We start from the raw sequence: 19,037 nt of genomic DNA on the forward strand, positions 1-19,037 counted from the left end.
AATAAAATGTAGCTTTCTTCTCCAATGCTATTTAACTGGAAAAATATTTATATTCAATATTACAGTTTTCTCCACAGGCCCTGGAAGATTCACAAATTAGAAAGAGAAGGAAACAGAAAGTGAGACAAAGGGAGAAAAAGAGAGAGAAACAGTTTTAATTTCTTATTTTAAGATGAGACTATTTGCATCCAGAGAAGGAAAGTGACTTTCTCAAGGTCACACAGGATCTGGGGAGGAGTGGAATTCGTTGCCACCTTAGCCCCAGCCTTCTTGGACCTAGTGAGATGGACACCTCCCATTGGAGTTTGGGCAGCCTGGGTGGACTGGAAGACGAATCCCTGGAAGGGAATGTCCTTGCTGAATTGCTTTACACATTATTACCAAAAGGTGTGTGGGGATTGGTGGCTCACTTGCTGCCCCAAAGCCAACAAAACAGGTCAGGCTGGTGGAAAGGAAAGTTTGCTTTACTTCAGATACCGGCAAGTGGGGCGGGGGCGGACATCTGTCTGAAGGCTAACTCCCCACCATGCCTGGCAACCAGTGGTGCAAGAGCTTTTATAGACAGAGGAGGGGGCTACATGCAGAAACAGCACAGTGAGGTCTGACAGTTGTCTTCAAATCAGTCATTGGTGGTTTGACCTGCCATCACCTTGACGGTTTTAGGTACAGTTAATCTTCAGTTCCAGAGTCGGACACGAGTGAGTGACTTCACTTTCACTTTTCACTTTCACGAATTGGAGAAGTAAATGCAACCCACTCCAGTGTTCTTGCTTGGAGAATCCCAGGGACGGCGGAGCCTGGTGGGCTGCCATCTATGGGGTCGCACAGAGTCGGACATGACTGAAGCGATTTAGCAGCAGCAGCAGCAACAGCAGCAATCTTCAGTTCCAGGGTCGGTTTGTTTCCATTTCTTTGAGGCCAGTTCTCAGGACTGTGGCAGCTCATGTCATGGGTACAGTCTGGTCATCATGTAACTAACTTCTCCACCTGGGGTTTCAGTATAAGTTAGCTCACAGGATATGAGCTTAAAATATTATCTATAGTCCTTGAGAAGGAACTAAAGATCCTTGAGTATGCTTAATGACTACATTATTATTACTTGGTCTCCTTTGACTGTTTTCCTTTGTTTCTGCATGTCTCATTTCTGATTAAGCATTCTTTGGCTAAAGTTTCCCACAGACAAAAGGGAGGCAGAGGATGTGGTGGGGGCAGGGGGTCAAGGACCGTAGAGTTCTGTTCCATTTCAACATGAGTTGGGGTGAGTGGGGAGGGAGTGATTCTGTGGCTGAAGCATTTGTCTTTATCACTCTTAAAATCTTTAACCATTTCCTGGGCAGAGGTTTGGAAGGAGAAATGGGAAAGGAAGCTTGAATGTGGGTTCAATTCACGCTGTCAGTTCCCAGAGATACCGAAGCTGCTGGTTAGGACAGTCCTTGTACTATGGGACCCGCTCATCACAGCAATTGGAGCATTTACTCAATGTGTTCCTGTGTCTGCTGACAGGACCTGGAGAACAAATGGCCCGTGACATCATGTGTTCTAGACAGAGACACGGAGATAGAGTAGCCAGTATGGAAATGCAGTTGGATTTGATCACTAGTTGAGAGGGAACCATTGTTTCTTAGTGTGATGATGTGGGAAGAGTCAGAAAATGTACACAATTTTATGTTGGTTGTTTTTAAATTTTATATTATTGAAATATATTTTTAAACTCAACTTACTTACATCCACACCCTCTCTGAGTGTGGTTTATTTCTTTCTGTAGGATTAGATCTTTTGTAAATGACAGAGCTCTTGCTGCCTTCCTTCTCTTTCTAAGTCTTCTTCCAACTTTACCACAACTGGTGCTCAGAATCAGCTTCTGGGTGGCTCCTTCCTGTAGCCTGAGGGCTGAGCCTCCTCTCTCCCTGGTTCCCTTCTTTTCTGGCTGGACTGCTGTTTAACCCTCCGCTGGCCAGAAGTCCCTGCTCTGCTAACTGCTTTTAAGTTCTTGCTTCCCCTTTCTCAGGAGAGGAAAGTTGGAGGATGAGCCTCCAGGAGCTGCTCAGATTCTGGTGATGAGACAGCAGTGCTGGCAGGGGAGCCCCTGGGGAGGTCAGAAACAGGGTGGGGAGCTGGTGGGAGCTCCTGCAGGGGAGAAGCCCTGGGCTGGGAGCGGGCAGGCCGGGTGCCAGGTGTGACTCTGCCCTGTGTGACCCAGGACAGGTTCACCCCCTGGGGCGTCTCCTGCTCTGTGACAGGAGGGGCCTGGGCAGATCCTTTCTAAGGTCCCTCTAATGGTGATGTTCTGGGATTCAGTGCCTCCCCCCGACAGGCCTCTCCTGTGGGGACTTCAAGGCCTCTGCTCTGGCTCTTCATCCTGTCCTGTCCTATTCCTGCATCCTGACAGGGACTGTGAACAGGTGAGCCTGTTCAGGGCACCTTCAAAGAGAAGACCCCCAGCGGCCCTGTGGTCACTTCTCAGCCTTTCAAGGAGTGAGGAGGTGCTCCTCTTCAAGCCCCTCTTGGGAACCCAGCGTGGCCCTCTGTTTTCTCTGCCTCTGCTCCTGGGAGGTGTCTCAGGACCCAGTGCGCTCAGACCACCTGCTGAAGGACATCACCTCTTTCTTCACAGTGTGTGAAAACTTGGTCTACAAACCACCCTCAGGAAAGCAAGCTACAGCTGTGCTGTTTAGAAACCGATAATTAATGGCCTTGGCCAGACTCTTTCTGTTCCTGTCTGTTCAGCAGAAAATGACAACTTCTTTCTCCTTGTTTCCCTGGTGCTGACTCCCGCTTAAAGCTTGAGGGGAAGTAAGACGAACATTGCTTGGTTAGGGTCACTGGTGAAAATCCCTTAGGAACGAGGCACACTGGAGACTGAAATGCTCTATCCAAGTCCTAATGCACGTATGCTTATGGAACAAGGACTGTTTCTTTGAGCTCCAGATTAAACAAATACTTATGGTTAGAGCCCATGATTGTACCAAAATTGTGTATTTTAAATGTGAGATTAATTCTAAATGTCTGACTGTGTTATTAAAGAATACTTCTATTTCTCTTATTAAAGAAGAGTAGAATAAAAAATCACATTGGGAATGCTGAAAAGAATTTAAAGACAGAAATCCTGTGTTCACACAGGTTTACAGTATTCATGTTAACAGAAAGGCCTGGAAGGATAAATATCATTAACAGTGCTTACTTTTGGGAAGAAGCACACTTAGAACTTTTACTCAACTCCATATTTCATGTAATAGGTTTTTATGAACACACGACGTTTTTATAATTACAAAGGAAAGGAAGGGATAATGCCCAAACCAAATAGAGTCAATAATATAAAAATTTTCAGCCTAAGCTTGGAGTAATATGTAGCCTGTCCTTCCCTCCGTCTTTCCCACTGTCCCTGGCAGCAGATATACTGAGGTACTTGGTTACGTGGGAGTCGACAGCAGCTGTGGATTCCAGCTGCTGTGGACACAGAATGAATTTCCTTTCAGTCTCTGGGCTTTGGTAAAGAAGGAGGCCCTGGCTGGACTCTGTCTCCCTATGGCTTTCAATGGGACTCACCCGTGGGTGTCTGACTCTATGGAGCCCATTCCTGTACCTAGGAGGAGACCCCCGAGAGGGTCAGCTGGTGCAGAGGGAAGGGTCTACCCTGGGAAGTGGGAACATCTGGTTCTGACCGCAGGAGTGCCTGCTCAGGAGTCATCATCATAATAGGAAGCAACTCACATGTACGGAGCAATTATCAAACACTATGGTGTAAGCTTTCCTCTTGTTTTGTTTTTTCTTTTCATTTTAAATTGAAGTACAGTTGATTTACATTGTATTAATTTCTGCTGTACAGCAAAGTGATTAAGTTTTATAAATACATATCCCTGGTAGTTCAGCTGGTAAAGAATCTGCCTGCAATGCGGGAGACCTGGTTTTGATCCCAGGGTTGGGAAGATCCCCTGGAGAAGGAAAAGGCTACCCACTCCAGTATTCTGGCCTGGAGAATTCCATGGGATCTCAAAGAGTTGGACACAACTGAGCGACTTTCACTTAACGTACATATATATATATATACATTCTGTTTTGTATTTTTTTCCATTATGGGTTATCACAGGATATTGAATATGGTTTCCTGTATTATACAGTAGGACCTTGCTGTTTATCCATTCTATGGACATCAATTCTATATATTATATTAAAAAAAACTTTTCCAATTCTCTCTATACATATCCATTCAGTGTAAGAGTTTGCATCTGCTAATGCCAAACTCCCACTTCGTCCCTCCTCACTCTCCCCCTTAGCAACCACAGATCTGCCCTCTGTGTCCTGTGTGTCTGTGTCTGTTTGTAGATAAGTCCATTTGTGTCATATTTTGGATTCCACTTATAAGTGACATCATATGGTATTTGTCTTTCTCTTTCTAACTGAATTAGTAATTAAGTAATTAGTAACATAATCTCTATGTCCATCCATGTAGCTGCAAATGGCATTATTTCATTCTTTTCCTGGCTGAGTAGTATTCCATTGTGTGTATGGGCCACAGATTCTTGATCTGTTCCTCTATTGATGGACATTTAGGCTGTTTCCATGTTTTGGCTCTTGTGAATAGTGCTGTTATGAATATAGGGGTGTGCGTATCTTGGACAAAACTATAATTAAAAAACTTTCCTCTTCTTAAATTCTAATAATAATTCTATGATGGAAGTGCTGTTACTATTCGCATTTCACAGATGAGAAAGCTGAAGGCAGATAGGTTATATTTCTGTTCAAATCCACACAGGATGGTCTTGACTCAAGCCTTGATGACTTTAGTGTCCAAGCTTTGGCTGCTCTGATATCCTAATCACCTAGTCTCACACCCAAGTAAATTTCCAGTGGATCAAAGATGTAAGCATAAATATTGATAGTCTCACACCCAAGTAAATTTCCAGTGGATCAAAGATATAAGCATAAATATAGAATCATAAAAGTACTAGAAAAAAAGAAGAGAGAATTAAGAACAAATTTTTGCAATATTTTTATATAAGATATTAAAACAATAAGCCATAAAAGATTGATATATTTGATTTTGTGAAAATAACAATTCACATGACAAATAGCCATAGAAAAAGCTGAAGAACAAACTGGAAAAAAATTGTACCATTTATGTTAGCAATGAACTAGTTTTCTTAAAATATATCTGACTTCTACAAACTAATAGAAGAAAAATAAGTGTGGTTAAAGGACATTAGCAGACTGTTTACAGCTCACAGAAAAGGGCATAAAATGACTTAAATATCTGAAATAATGAACTATACCATTTATATAAGAAATGCTCATTAAAATTGTAATGACATATAACTTTCCCTATTAATGGCAAATGGCAACATGTTTCTTCATTATACGTTGTCTATTGGTGGGAAACCTAAACATTACTGGTAGAAGTGTAGATAGGAACACTCTTTGGAGGGTGATTTAACAGCATCCATCAAAAAAGTTCAGATGTACATGCTTCGACCTATTAGTAACACCAAAATCTTCTAGTAACAACTAAAAGATTAGTAACACCAAAATAACACACACCATGTGGGCTAAGACTCAAAGCCAAGGATGTTCACTGCAGCACTGTTTGTAGTGGAAAGAAACAACTTTATCCATGAGAAGCAGTCCAGAACATCTGCAGCTGTTGAATGAGTGGCTTCTAAGCGTAGAGGCCCGGAGTGGGCTCTTGTGTGTGCTATTATGAGAAAAGGTGAGGAGCAGAACAGCATGTGCTGAGTGTGTTCATGTATGTGCAGATACACATTTGTGTTTGTAAATGCATAGACTGTCTTTGGATGGTACACAAAAAACAGGCAATGGTGCCAAACTGTGGGAAAGAGAACTGGGCAGTAAGAATCAGAGATGGGGGAGAAACTTCATTTTCAATCTCGACATCTTCTCCTTTTCTAACCATATGAAGTTATAATCTGCTTACAATAAAATAAATTAAAAACCACTCAGTGTATCTGTGATGAAATTTCCTTATCCTTCAAATGGGGATAATCATCTGTAACTGCCAGTTTTGATGGTTGTCTTGTGGATAACTAGATACTTGGTACCTGACGGGGCTCCTGAAATGTAGCGACTGGAATTGTGTTCATGGGGGAATGGGCTACCTCTTGTTCCAAGCAGTGAAAGCATCAAAATCCATCTAACAGTGATCCTGATGTAATGATAACAACAACTAAATACTTACTCCTGGGTGCTTTTTATGTATCATCTTATTTAACCTCCCAGGAACTCCAAGAATACTCATGATTCTCACCGCATTGTTCAGATGTAGGAACTCAAGGCTTAGATAGTTTAGGAAATTGCCAAAATCACTCAGCAGTAATGGGTGGGTCTGGGACTTGAACCCAGGTCTGTTTCATGCCTGATTTTCTGGTCAAGAGCCCAGCCCTGGGTCCCAAGAAGCCCTCCTAGTGCCAACATGTAGTTCCTGGGTGCCACCATTCCAGGAGGGCTGCAATAACAAAATATCAAACACGGGGCGACAAACAACAGAAACATATTTTCTCACAGTTCTGGAGGCTGACACGTTCTTGAGCAAGTTTTTGGCCAGTCTGATTTATGATGAGAGCTATCTTTTCAGCTTGTGGATAGATGCCTTCTTGCTGTGCTGACGTGACCTTTGCTCAGTGTGGAGAGAGAGACACATACACACATACACACACACACACACACAGAGGGAGAGAGAGAGAGAGGGAAAGAGAGGGAAGGAGAGAGGGGGGGGAGAGAGGGAGACAGCCCTTTGATGTCTCTTCTGATAAATGCACTTTTCCTATCAGATCAGGGCCCCACTCTTACGACCAAATTTAACTTAACTAATTTAACCTTAATTACTGCCTTAGAGGTTCCAGCTCCAAATACAGTTACACTGGTGGTTAGGGCTTCAACATACTTCAACATATGAATTTGGAGGGCACACAAACATTTAGTTCATAACAAAGGGAACTGTTTTTTTTGGCTGCCTCTAACTTCTAGCATTTGCTGGCAATCTTTGGCATTCCTTGGTTTGTAGACACATCACAGCAATTGTTCATCTTCACGTGGCATTTTCCCCAAGCCTCTTCACATTGTCTTCCTTCTAAAACTGTTTGTATCTGTATCCAGATTTCCTTTTTTCTTTTTTTAAAATAAGGACGCCAATTAGATAAGGGCCCACTGTAATGACTTCATCTAAACTTGACTACATGTACAGCTTGTTGTTTAATTGGTAAATCATGTCTGACCCTTTTGCGACTCTATGGACTATAGCCTGCCAGACTCCTCTGTCCATGGGATTTCCCAGGCAAGAATACTGGAATTGGTTGCCATTTCCTTCCAGGGGATCTTCCTGACCCTACAGTCGAACCCACATCTTCTGCATAGCAGATGGATTCTTTATCGCTGAGCCACCTGGGAAGCCCTTCTGTACAAGTACCCTATTGCTAAATAAGATCACATTCTGAGGTTCTGGAGGTTAGGGCCTAAATATATCATTTCTGGGGGACAGAATTCAATGCATAAAAGTTTCCCTCATTTGTCCCATGAAAAGTTGCCCTCCTGACTGAGGGACACTAGATTCTAGTTAATATGTCTGTAAACTCACCCCCATATAGCTAGGCTGCCCTGCTAGGGATAACATTTGTGTTTTCTTCTTTTTATTTATTTATTTATTTTTTGGTTTCCAGAGTTTGGCTTTATTTGCAGTACAGAAATCATGTGGAGACATCACTGAAGCAGAGGTTCTGTCAAATCAATACTGTGCTGCAGCTTGGTCCGTTGAAGAAGCCACATCTGGGATACAGAAGAAGCTCCTACATTTACCTGCTTTATGATGGGTTTCTTTCCCATCTGCACTCATCAGTTTTAATAGGTTAAAACACCGCACACAGGCTTCCTCCAAAAGACTATCCAAGTCTGGAGTTTGGTTAGAACTGGAGGCCCATGTAAACCAAGCTTGTGGCTGGGCTGGGTGGGCACTGTCCTGACACATGACGTGAACGGAAAGGGGTGGGGAGGAGTAAGGGATGCTGTCCCCGGTTACAGACATTCAGTTCTGAACCTCCTCACTGTCAAGAGGACAAGATGGCACGCAAGCTGCACTGACCCAGCTCTTGAACAGCAGAAGCTCATAACTGCCAAGGCTACACTGATTAAAAGATACAAATACTGTATCAAGTTCTCTGTATCAGTATCACAAGGTTTTAAAACTGATCCTTAGCTAGAAAATACAAGCCAGTATTGGTTAAATTGAACAGAATGTGGGAACCTGCCAATTCAGAAGAGCCACTCCATGAAAACAAGTTAATACATGATATTAGAAAGGGGAGGAATATTTACTGGTACAGTGCTCTGCAATCTCTCAGTTTTGATGACAAAAGCAGGCCTTACAATACTGATTTCATACAATATGCATCGTTTGCCAAATTTAATTTAAGTTTGTCCTAATTAGATGATAACATGTACTGCTGTTAGTCTTCCCCATAGATGTCATTTTTCTTGCGCTTCATTTCCTCAGTCAAACTCGGATCCCATCATCCTCTTATAGATGTCCTTAATGTCATCACAGGTCGTCTCAAAGTGAGTGCATCATAGGTATGGGATATAAAGATCTGGCTTTCTGTTCCCAAATCTTTTGGTACAAGGTGGTCACTGATGCTAACGAATTTCTGCTCAGTTGGTTCCAAGAGCTCCAGGGCTGGTCTGATTTCCTTCTCCGGCTCCTTGGTCTCCACCGTTGTGCTGGCGATGGTGATGTACTTGCCTTATGTGGCCACATTGTGTGCAGAGGAGATCATGCAGAGGTAGATATCTGACTTCCGGTTGACTTGGTTCTGTGCAATAATGATCTGGCAGGAGTTGGCGGCGTCGGTGTTTTTGATGGGGTGGCTGAGGATACAGATTACTCTGATCACCTGGCCCACTTTTTCTACTTGATCTTTCACATAGCTGGGATCGCAGATGAGCTGCTTACAGCGAGCAATCTCTCCTTCAGATTTTACACCAATCACCTTTCCATTCTGAATGACTTCTTCAATTGGTTTATTCAGCATGTAGGTACCTCCATAAATAGCACTTAGCCGTGCAAATCCCTGTGGCAGTCCTCCAAGGCCATACAGTGGATAAAGGTATGGGCTTTTGCCATATCTTGCCAAAGATTCGCTGTAAAGTTTAATCCTATTAATGGTTTCACAACATGGCTGATCTAAGTAGTCATCAGTTCTGTAAAGTGCCAGGGCATGACCAGTAAAATCTATAACATCTTGGCCCGAGTCAAATTTCTTACACACCTCCCGCATTGATGTCTTCTTAGGATCAATGCCCTCAAAAGTTCGAGGATCCTTCTCATCAAAGTCGGCAACATATATCAGGAATTTTCTGAATCGACGTTTTCGAAACAGCCCCATTAGGCTAGATGCCAGGGCTTCTGCTTCAGTGGAAGGAACCTTGTAGATCTTTCCTCTCTTATAAACAAACCTCCCTTCAGTCACTTTGAAATCCAGATAGCGAGTGACCTTCGTAAAAAGCAGCATCTTAACCACCTGACCATTTGCCATAAGGAACTTGGGGATTAAGTCAACATTCCAGTCTCTTCCTCTGCCCATGGTTGCTGGTGGAGCTCCGGGTATCTTAAATCTTTTGTATAAATCTTCAAGCGGTGTTATAGATGCACTCTCTCCTCCATAATATGGGTTTCTATCCATGTGAAGAACCTTCTTCCCATTCACTGACATTATACCTGACAGGGTACATTCCTGGGGTGGAAGCGGCAGCGGCAGAGACACATTGTCTGTGTCTCCTCACACAGACAATATGGCGGCGGTGGAGGAGGAGACACACGGCTCGGCCACCAGCCGCGGGGACCAGAGCTTTCTTTTTAAATTAATACAAAATTTGTGTTTTCTTCTTCTTTTTAAATTAATACATGTTTTCAGATACATCTTTAAATAAACTAGCACAAATCACTGTGAATCACCTGTGAAAGAGGTCATCAAAAAAAGATTTCCTTGTGAGTTCTCCCTTAGTTACAAAGATGTTGTGTGAGTAGTTTCCATTTTTTTAGGAGAAGAAAGAGAAACAGGTCTTTAGTGTTTTGAGACACAGAAGTGTGCCTTCTTGGCGAGTACAATTGTGGATGGTGCCTGTGCTGAGCCTTGGGGAGCAGTTTAGGAGTTTGTTGTTGAGGAAGATGGGCTGGTCCAAGGTTCAGGGTCTGTGATTTGATGCCCAAGGAAGAGGCCAGGTGTAAAGAGAAACGGGGGTTTCTTCTATAGTCACTTCGGTTTTGCTAAGGATGACCTTTTCTCTACAACTCCGACAGCCACCCTCAAGACCAACTCTTCACAGATACTATCACTCTTGCGATGGAAGTCACAGTTTTATACAACCTAGTATCACTGAGTGACATCATCACGTCTGCCGCGTCTGTTCCTTAGAAGCCAGTTACTAGGTGCAGCCCACGGTCCAGGGGAGGGGGTTACACAAGGGGGAGGGACTTTAGAAGCTGCCTCTTATGGTTATACGCTGTATGTGCTTGGAAATGTACTGAGTGATATTTGATCTGTTATTTAATTCATACCGTTATCATGAGGCAGATAAGGAAACAGAAGGTTAGTAAGTTTAAGTAACATGTTCAATGTTACAATTCTCTAGAATCAGGACTTGATTCCAGAATTGCTTTAAATTCATTTTACTAATTGATTTCCAAGAATCAAGAGAAAATATTGGGTAGATTTCATTAGAAAGATGGCTTTCTCATTTGTTTTTTTTTTAATTAAATTTATTTATTTTAATTAGAGGCTACTTTACAATATTGTATTGCTTTTCCCATACATCAACATGAGTCTGCCACGGGTGTACACGTGTTCCCAATCCTGAACCCCCCTCCTACCTCCCTCCCCATATCATCCCTCATTTGTTCTTGATTTGAAAATACTCATGTTTCCTGTTCCAAATCCCCTAGGCATCTTCAGCACTGTGGCAAAGAGTTCTGGAGCCCACGTTCCTCTGCAGGGGATCTGAGGAGGTTCTGTGTTGATTCATGTGATTAAGAACCAAGAAGCTGAACCAGAGGAGGTCTCATGGGGCTTTGGCTCTGAGCCAAACTACAGAGTCCTGCTGCAAGTACGTCCTGGGGCAGACACTCCTACGTGGGTCAGCCTCCAGGACAAGTACCAGCAGAGGGTCCATGTGCCCAATGTAACATCCCTGAGGATTGAAAACCTGACCTCTGAGGACAGTGGGCACTACCAGGCTCGAGCCACCTTCACTGGAGGATTAGAACTTACCCAGGTTTTCCACCTCACTGTCTATGGTGAGTGACACCTCCTCACCATGGCTTCCCTACTTCTTTTGTGCTAGGAGAGTCACATAGGCCCCATTTTTCAGGATCCCTTCCAGACACCAGCTTTCATATCCTATTTTCTCTTTAGAATTAGGGTAAGTAGTTTCACCACAAATGGTGAGCAGAGCTGAGATTCATACCAGGGATAACATCACTTCAGTATCTTGGGAAAGGAGAATAAAAATTTGGAGGAAATGTATTTTTCACAACAATTATCATTCTTTGTTAGGACTTAGTTTACTTGATTTGTATATTAATTTTCTATTGCTGCTGTCATAAATGACTATAAACTAGTGGCATAAAATAACACAAATGTAGGGCTTCCCTTGGAGAGGGTTATGGCGCCCCACTCCAGTACTCTTGCCTGGAAAATCTCATGGGCGGAGGAGCCTGGTGGGCTGCAGTCCATGGGGTCACTAAGAGTTGGATACGACTGAGCGACTTCACTTTCACTTTTCACTTTCATGCGTTGGAGAAGGAAATGGCAACCCACTCCAGTGTTCTTGCCTGGACAATCCCAGGGACGGGGGAGCCTGGTGGGCTGCCGTCTATGGGGTCCCACAGAGTTGGACACGACTGAAGCAACTTAGCAGCAGCAGGGCTTCCCTGGTGGCCCAGATGGTAAAGAATCTGTCTGCAATGCAGGAGACCCCATTTGATCCCTGGGTTGGGAATATTCCCTGGAGAAGGAAATGGCAACCCACTCCAGTATTCTTGCCTGGGAAATCCCATGGAGAGAGAAGCCTGGAAAGCTACAGCTCATGGGGTCACAAAGAGCTGGACATGACTGAGCGACTGACGTGGCATAAAACAACAAAAATGTTTTATCTTACCTGGCTGTAGGTCAGAAGTTGGACACAGTCTCACAGAGCTTTTTTTTTTTTAAATTTTATTTTATTTTTAAACTTTACAGAATTGTATTAGTTTTGCCAAATATCAAAATGAATCCACCACAGGTATACATGTGTTCCACATCCTGAACCCTCCTCCCTCCTCCCTCCCCATACCATCCCTCTGGGTCATCCCAGTGCACTAGCCCCAAGCATCCAGTATCGTGCATCGAACCTGGACTGGCAACTCGTTTCATACATGATATTATACATGTTTCAATGGCATTCTCCCAAATCTTCCCACCCTATCCCTCTCCCACAGAGTTCATAAGACTGTTCTATACATCAGTGTCTCTTTTGCTGTCTCATACACAGGGTTATTGTTACCATCTTTCTAAATTCCATATATATGCATTAGTATACTGTATTGGTGTTTTTCTTTCTGGCTTACTTTACTCTGTATAATGGGCTCCAGTTTCATCCACCTCATTAGAACTGATTCAAATGTATTCTTTTTAATGGAGCATTTAAAGACAAGGTGTTAGGACATCTGTGTTCCTTCCTGGAGGCTTCAGGGCAGAAATGTTTTCTTGTTTTTTCCACTTTCTAGTGGTTGCCTACATTCCTTGGCTCGAGACAACCTTCCTCCACCTTCAAAGCTGGCAACAGTGGGACCAATTCTTCTCACATTGTATTGCTTTGAACCACTCTCTTTCCATCTTCCATTTTAAAGGACTTTTATGATTACATTGGGCCCATCCAGATAATTCAGAATGATCTCTATTTGAAGGTCAGCTCATTAACAACCTAAATGCTGTTATCTCATTCCCTTTCTGCCATCTTCACAGATTTTGAGATGTATGATGAAAGTGTGAGGACACTATTTTGCTGACCACAGTTTGGAAATTCATGTGTACCTAGAGCTTCCTGCCCTCTCTTCTCCTGAGTACCAGCCTGAGGCCAGCTTCACCCACAAAGACTCCACACATCCAGCTCTAAAAGCCTTAATAGATAGAGGAGAGAGCTTATTTAAGTTTATTTAAATTCAGTTGATCAAGACTTTCTTTCCATAAAGTTTTTATTGCATAAGGAAATATCTGTTATGAAAGTGACTTTTGCAGCTTTAGGTCATCATTTAATTTCTTTTTTTTTTTTAATATTTATTTATTTGGCTGTGGTGGGTCTTACTTGTTGGGCAGGATCTTTGATCTTCATTGCAGCATGCGAGATCTTTGGTTGTCGTATGTGAACTCTTAGTTGCTGCATGTGGGGTCTCGTTTCCTGACCAGGGATGGAACCCGGGCCCCTTGCACTGAGAGTGTGTAGACTTAGCCACTGGACCCCCAGGGAGGTCCCCTCATTTGATTTCTAAGGCTGACTTGTCAATCAGTGACTTCTCTGCCTGTGTGGACCTCAAATTTAATGGCATGTTCTGACCACATCTGGAGCTGTGATTCGTGGTCACCACCTCTTTATCTCTCAGAAGTGTCTCTGCTTCTCGCATCCCAGCACAGATGTCAGTGCTCCACAAGGGCTGTGCAGTCCCAGGCATCATCTGAGCAGGAGAAGCAGGGCAGTGGTCCTGGACAGGACAAATCCTTTGTTCCCAAACCTTTCCTTTCTAGGAAACATCCCAGTTTCTATAAATAATGGGTTCTAGAAGGTGAGGTCCATCATTTAGTTTTCTTATGGAAGAATTTTAAGTTTTCTTTAGTCCATTGAGATCACATAGGGCATACCTCAGTGGTTCCCTTCCTATGGTCATTGCCATATATTTGGGGTGTGAACAAATTGTCTTTTATCTGGAAAAGGCACTCATCATTTTGACAGGGAAGATTGCAGAGCTTCAGTGAGATAATGGATGAGAAAGAGAGAAATGGAATATTTTCCACTCATGTGAGCTCCATTCTTTTGCTCCTCCCATCCCAGAACCTGCGCCCCTTCCCCACATCCTGCTGGAGTCACCATCCATCACACCAGGCTGGTGCAATGTCACCCTGGACTGCAGGGCCCCAGGGAACACAGAGGACCTGAATGTGACCTGGGAGAGTGAGGGCCTTCCCAGGGAGCTGGAGTGGAGTGGAGTGGGACACCAGGACCAACCCCCAGCTCCTGGAGCCTGACTGTGAACCTGTTCCTGAGCCAGCCCAATGCCAGCCTCACCTGTGTGGTCAGCAACCAGGTGGACCAGAACACTGCCACCTTAGACCCGGGGGAAGTCTGTTCCCATGGTGAGTGCACCTCCCAGAGGGAAGGGCACCTGAGAGCTCAGGTGCACTGGGGTGAGGGCTCTGGGCTTTGCCCCCACTGTGTTATTAGCACTCCTTCCACAGGGTCACCCCATATAGGAGCCTGGGAAGCAGAGCCAATTTGCTTCTGCTTTTAAATGTCCCTCACCCACGCTCTCCACCCGTTACCCCTGTTAGTCCAGGCAGCAGCCTCCCAGCACTTTTCCTCAGCCCTGTGCGTCGTCTACTGTGTGCCTGGAGTGGTCTTTTGGGAGAGAAATCAGATGTGTCATTGTTCTGTGTTGTCTGTGTGATCTGACCCAGTGCCTGCCTGTAGGACTCAGGGCTCAGAAGCTCCTCTGCCTGTGTTTCTGGCCTCACTTACACACTTCACACTGAGCGGCTTGCTTGGAGTTCTGGAACGTGTTCTGCTATTGCCGGCTTCTGAGCTCTGGAAATGCTGTTTCCTCTTCCATTAGCACCTGTACCCTTGTCCTTCACCTCCTAACTTACTCCTATTGAAGGATCTCCCTCAGGCACTGCTACTTCCTGGGCATGTGACCTGTGTTGTGACTTCAGATCTTGGACGTAGAAGGGTCCCTCTTTGGTTTAAAGCTATGCAGTTGTCATCATAAAATTTTAAGTAATTTTTAAGCCAGAGGCCCTGCATTTTCATTTTCACAGGAGCTTGCAGGTGGTGTGACCATTCTGCTCTCAGAAAGTGAAAGTGAAAGTATTAGTCACTCAGTCCTGTCTGACTCTTTCCGACCCCATGGACTGTAGCCCTCCAGGCTCCTCTGTCCATAGAATTCTCCAGGCAAGAATACTGGAGTGGGTTGCCATTCCCTTCTCCTGGTGATCTTCCTGACCCAGGGATTGTACTTGGGTCTCTTGCATTGCGGGCAGATTCTTTACTGTCTGAGCCACGAGAGAAGCCCCTCTGCTCTCAGGCATTCCCTTTTTTAAAAAGAATGTTCCATGGCCTCCCCACACTGAGTAGCAGCGCTCTGTTTATAGATTTGTCTCCTCCATAGCCTGGAACTACGCATGGGCCATGCATAGTTTTCTTTTGAATCCCTATCCCAAGAAGAGCATGTGACAAATTGGTTCATAGTATTTCACTGAATGAATGAATGAGCTGGTGTCCTGTGTGCAGTCTCGCCCCTCTAACCTATCCTCCATGAGCTGCTGGGAGGGGGAGGTGATGTGTCAGCATCACTTAAAACTCCCTGCTAGCCTACACTCAGCCCCATCCTGGAGTCAGATCAAGTTCAACTCAGCATGACCCACAAGACCCTCTGGGGAGAGACTTTTTTTCCCTCTGACCCTCCTTGCTTGCCTCCTCCCTGCCCTGTCCCTCTCTTGCCTGCAGCACTGGGGTGATGACAACCCACCAAGACTGATGATCTGACAGACATTCCCAGAACATGATGCTCCTCCTTCCTGAATGCCCACCCTGAATAACTAACAAAGTCCTACTCCTCCCTCAAGACTCAGTTTATGCATCACCTCCTCTGGGATGCCCTTCATGAAGACCTGTGTTCAGAGTGTAAACCTCCATTGCACCGTAGTCCCTCTGGCTGGTAGACTTTGGTGTTTTTTAGTCTTCCCCCCATCTTTTTCATCTCAGTATCTCTTGCACGAGGCAGGAGTTGAATGAATGATACTGCCAGGCTTCTTCCCCTTTAGTTTCTGAACTAGGACCCTGCAGACCTCTCCCCCTGCCCTCTGTCTCCCCTTGGCAGTGAGTGTCTCATGTTTTCTCTTACCTTAATGTCCTTCACTCCCTCTGTGTGATGGGAACAGGTTCGTACATCACTCCAGTGGGAGGCATTCTAGGTGCTGTCATGGCTATGCTGTTGATCCTCCCAGGTGGACTGTTTGTTTGGAAGACATGTGAGAGGAAGGAGAAAATGGAGACTGGAAGAGGCAGGTTGCACTTCTTGCTCATGGCCCAGATCCCTCCCCTCCCCCACTGAGCCCTTCCCTTCCTTCTGCATGTTGCTGCTCAATGAACTTCTCTGCAGAGGGGATGATGGGTGCCGTCATGTCACTGGAGTTCCTAGCAGTGGGGGAGTGTACAGGTTTTCCAGGCTGAGATTCAGGCTCCACTCTGTGAATGACTCAGGAACAGGACTGCAGGACGACGACAGGGACCATGGCTGTGGGGTCTGCTGTGCACAGCCGAGCCAGCCCGAGTCTGGAGAGGACACGCATGAGGTGAGAGCTGGGAGCCGTGTCCAGCCTGTGCTCTCCTGGGTCCCTCACTGTCCCGGCTTGGGTTTGTCAAACTCCAGCCCCACTGCTTCTCTTTCTGGAAAATACAGTATTAACTAGGAAAGGGTAAAACTGGGATCAGTGTAGTGCTGGGCGCATTGCATTCAGCAGCACTGGGTCTATGCTGGCTCCTCTGGGCCCTTCTGTCCCTCAGCTGTTCCAGGAACCCTTTGTCTTGCATTCCCAGGGTATCAGTGAGCAACATTTGAAAGAAAAGGGGCATCTGACTCCTATCTACAGTGAGGTCCGTAAGCCATGCAGGCCATGAAGGTAACATCACTGGAAGAAGCTGAAGAATCAGCACTCCCAGGATATCTCTCCTCTGCTCCCGATGCCTGCAGCTCTGGTCCAGCTTTTCTGGCTCTGCCCCTCCCAGCTCTAGTCCAGCTCCAGCTGCTTCTGGTCTGTGTTCCTCTGATCTTCATGCCGTCAACTCGCTGGACACACGTGGCCGAGTCAGAGGGAGTTTCCCTATGCTTCCCTCCTACTCAGGATCCTCACACTTGAGGGATGAGCACTCTTCTGCCGTTGACTCAACTCCTGACCCTTCTTTTCCTGAAGCTTCCCAAAGGGGACCTTCCTGACTGTGTTAATCCCCACAGCATCTGCTGTGTGACTGATGTATGCCTTCTGAGAACACGAGCCCAGGTATTGACCGTGTAGAGGTGTTGACTACACCCCAGCGAAGGGAGGCAGGGCCTGGATGCAGAGTTGAGAGTCCACGGAGGAAGCGTGGGGAAGTGGGAACCCATAAAGGGCTGGGCTGAGGCTTCCACTGTACCTTGTGTAGGGCTTCCTTGCAGGTGTTGGGCAGTGTGCGTGAGTGTGTGTGTGTGTTTATGTGTGGGTGCCCGTGTGTGTGAGTTTATTGCACATTGTACACTGAATAGGGGCCTTTATTCCAGGCCACCTGTGGTAACCTGGACCCCAGCTTAGCCTCAGCCTATGGGCCCCCAAACCACCTTCCTGAAGAATGGTAGAGGAATTGATATTACTTCAGGCCAGAGAATGACCTTGGTTGGGCAAAGTTGCGAATTGTCTTAGAAAAGAAGCCTCAGCCTTCCCGTCTGGGACAGGGGCACTGGAAATTAGACTGAAGTGTGATGTCCTCTCACCCTCCTATCGTGGGGTGTGAGGGGTGTGAGAGATGGAGCTTATGGGATGGTCTGAACCTGCCTCTTTCATTGACCCCTCAGTCCTGGGGCCCAGTTACTAGGTCAGCCTCCTCTTTGCTCACTCACACCCTTCTGCCTGGAATGATGGCTTCCTCTCCCTCTCACTTGCCTCCAGCCCTGCTTGTTGAAATCCTACTACTTGTTCACAAAGTATGTCTGCATCCCAAATGTTTGGAAATGGTCTCTCCCACATCTGACTCTATCAAACACCTTGGACCTAACTAAATCCCCTGCCACAGTCTGCCCGGGGTTGGTCATGAGTCTTTCCTGCTGGACTCACCTGGGGCTCCTGGAGGAGGCTGATGGGCTGTGGGAGCCAGGGACAAGGAGATAAGCACCCAGGGTATGAGCTACTCTTCCTCCCACTCCTTTGGGGGTTCGGCAGACTGAAGACTCAGAGCACGGAGGCTGCTGAAGGTTCCTGGTTGTGAGTCCACATAGAAGGAAGGGTGGATGAGATGACTCCCCCATGACCTCGCCTGGTTTGGAGGTCTGAGGTGGGGGCTTACCATCCCACCTTCAGCCTCACATTGTCTGAGGTCCTGAGGCAGCCTGCACTATGGTCTATGGGAGCTTTTCCCTTCCTTGCGGGTCCTTACCTTCTGGAAGCCCCTGCCTCCTGCCTTAGGTCTCAGATTTTGTGTCAGAGGTGGACTCACTCTAGTGCCATGAGATGCCATGGCTTGTTCCCTTCACAGCTCAGTTAAGCCACCTTACCTCTGACTTCAGATAGTAAAGGGCTGGGCAGAGTCCCTGTGAGGATTGAGCATTATGAATCAGTGCTGGTGGGGGGCTGGTTGGGTGAGAGAGGAACAGGAGGGATGACATCTTCCCCCACTGGCTGAGCATAAAGCAGAGGGCGTGAGAGATGTCATCTTCACACTGGCTTCCCCGGTGACTGGTCATGGCTGGACATCAATGCCCATAAGCCCAGGGGCAGAGTAAGATTCTACCACCCAATGTCTCTTCTCACTTCACCTGAAGCAGGAAACAAAAAACAAAAAAACAAAACAAAAAGGAAACTGGGCTTCCATGCCTGTATTGGACCAGGTTTTGTCCCGGGCACTTTAGAAATATTTTCTTCTAATTCTTACATGAATCCTCTAGGGTAGGTATTATTATCCCCATTTTTTCAGGACAGGTAATTGGCATCCCAAACTAATTGGTGACAGAGCAAAGCCTTAAATCCAACACTGGATAATTC

General features: G+C 45.6%; 2 pseudogenes across 1 annotated transcript; one reads left to right on the forward strand and one right to left on the reverse strand.

The window, feature by feature from the left end:
- Window positions 1-7,626: 7,626 nt before the first annotated feature.
- LOC147376722 (rab GDP dissociation inhibitor beta pseudogene) lies at window positions 7,627-9,729 on the reverse strand (annotated as a pseudogene). The gene has a single exon (XR_015161685.1). The product of XR_015161685.1 is annotated as a rab GDP dissociation inhibitor beta pseudogene (transcript).
- Window positions 9,730-9,792: 63 nt separating this feature from the next.
- LOC147376723 (SLAM family member 8-like) lies at window positions 9,793-17,476 on the forward strand (annotated as a pseudogene).
- The last annotated feature ends 1,561 nt before the right edge of the window (window positions 17,477-19,037 follow it).

The sequence above is a fragment of the Bos grunniens genome, chromosome 3 (genome assembly GCF_055505025.1).
Source record: "Bos grunniens cultivar Pamir isolate PY7600 chromosome 3, Bosgru_T2T1.0, whole genome shotgun sequence".
Classification (NCBI taxonomy): Eukaryota; Metazoa; Chordata; class Mammalia; order Artiodactyla; family Bovidae; genus Bos; species Bos grunniens.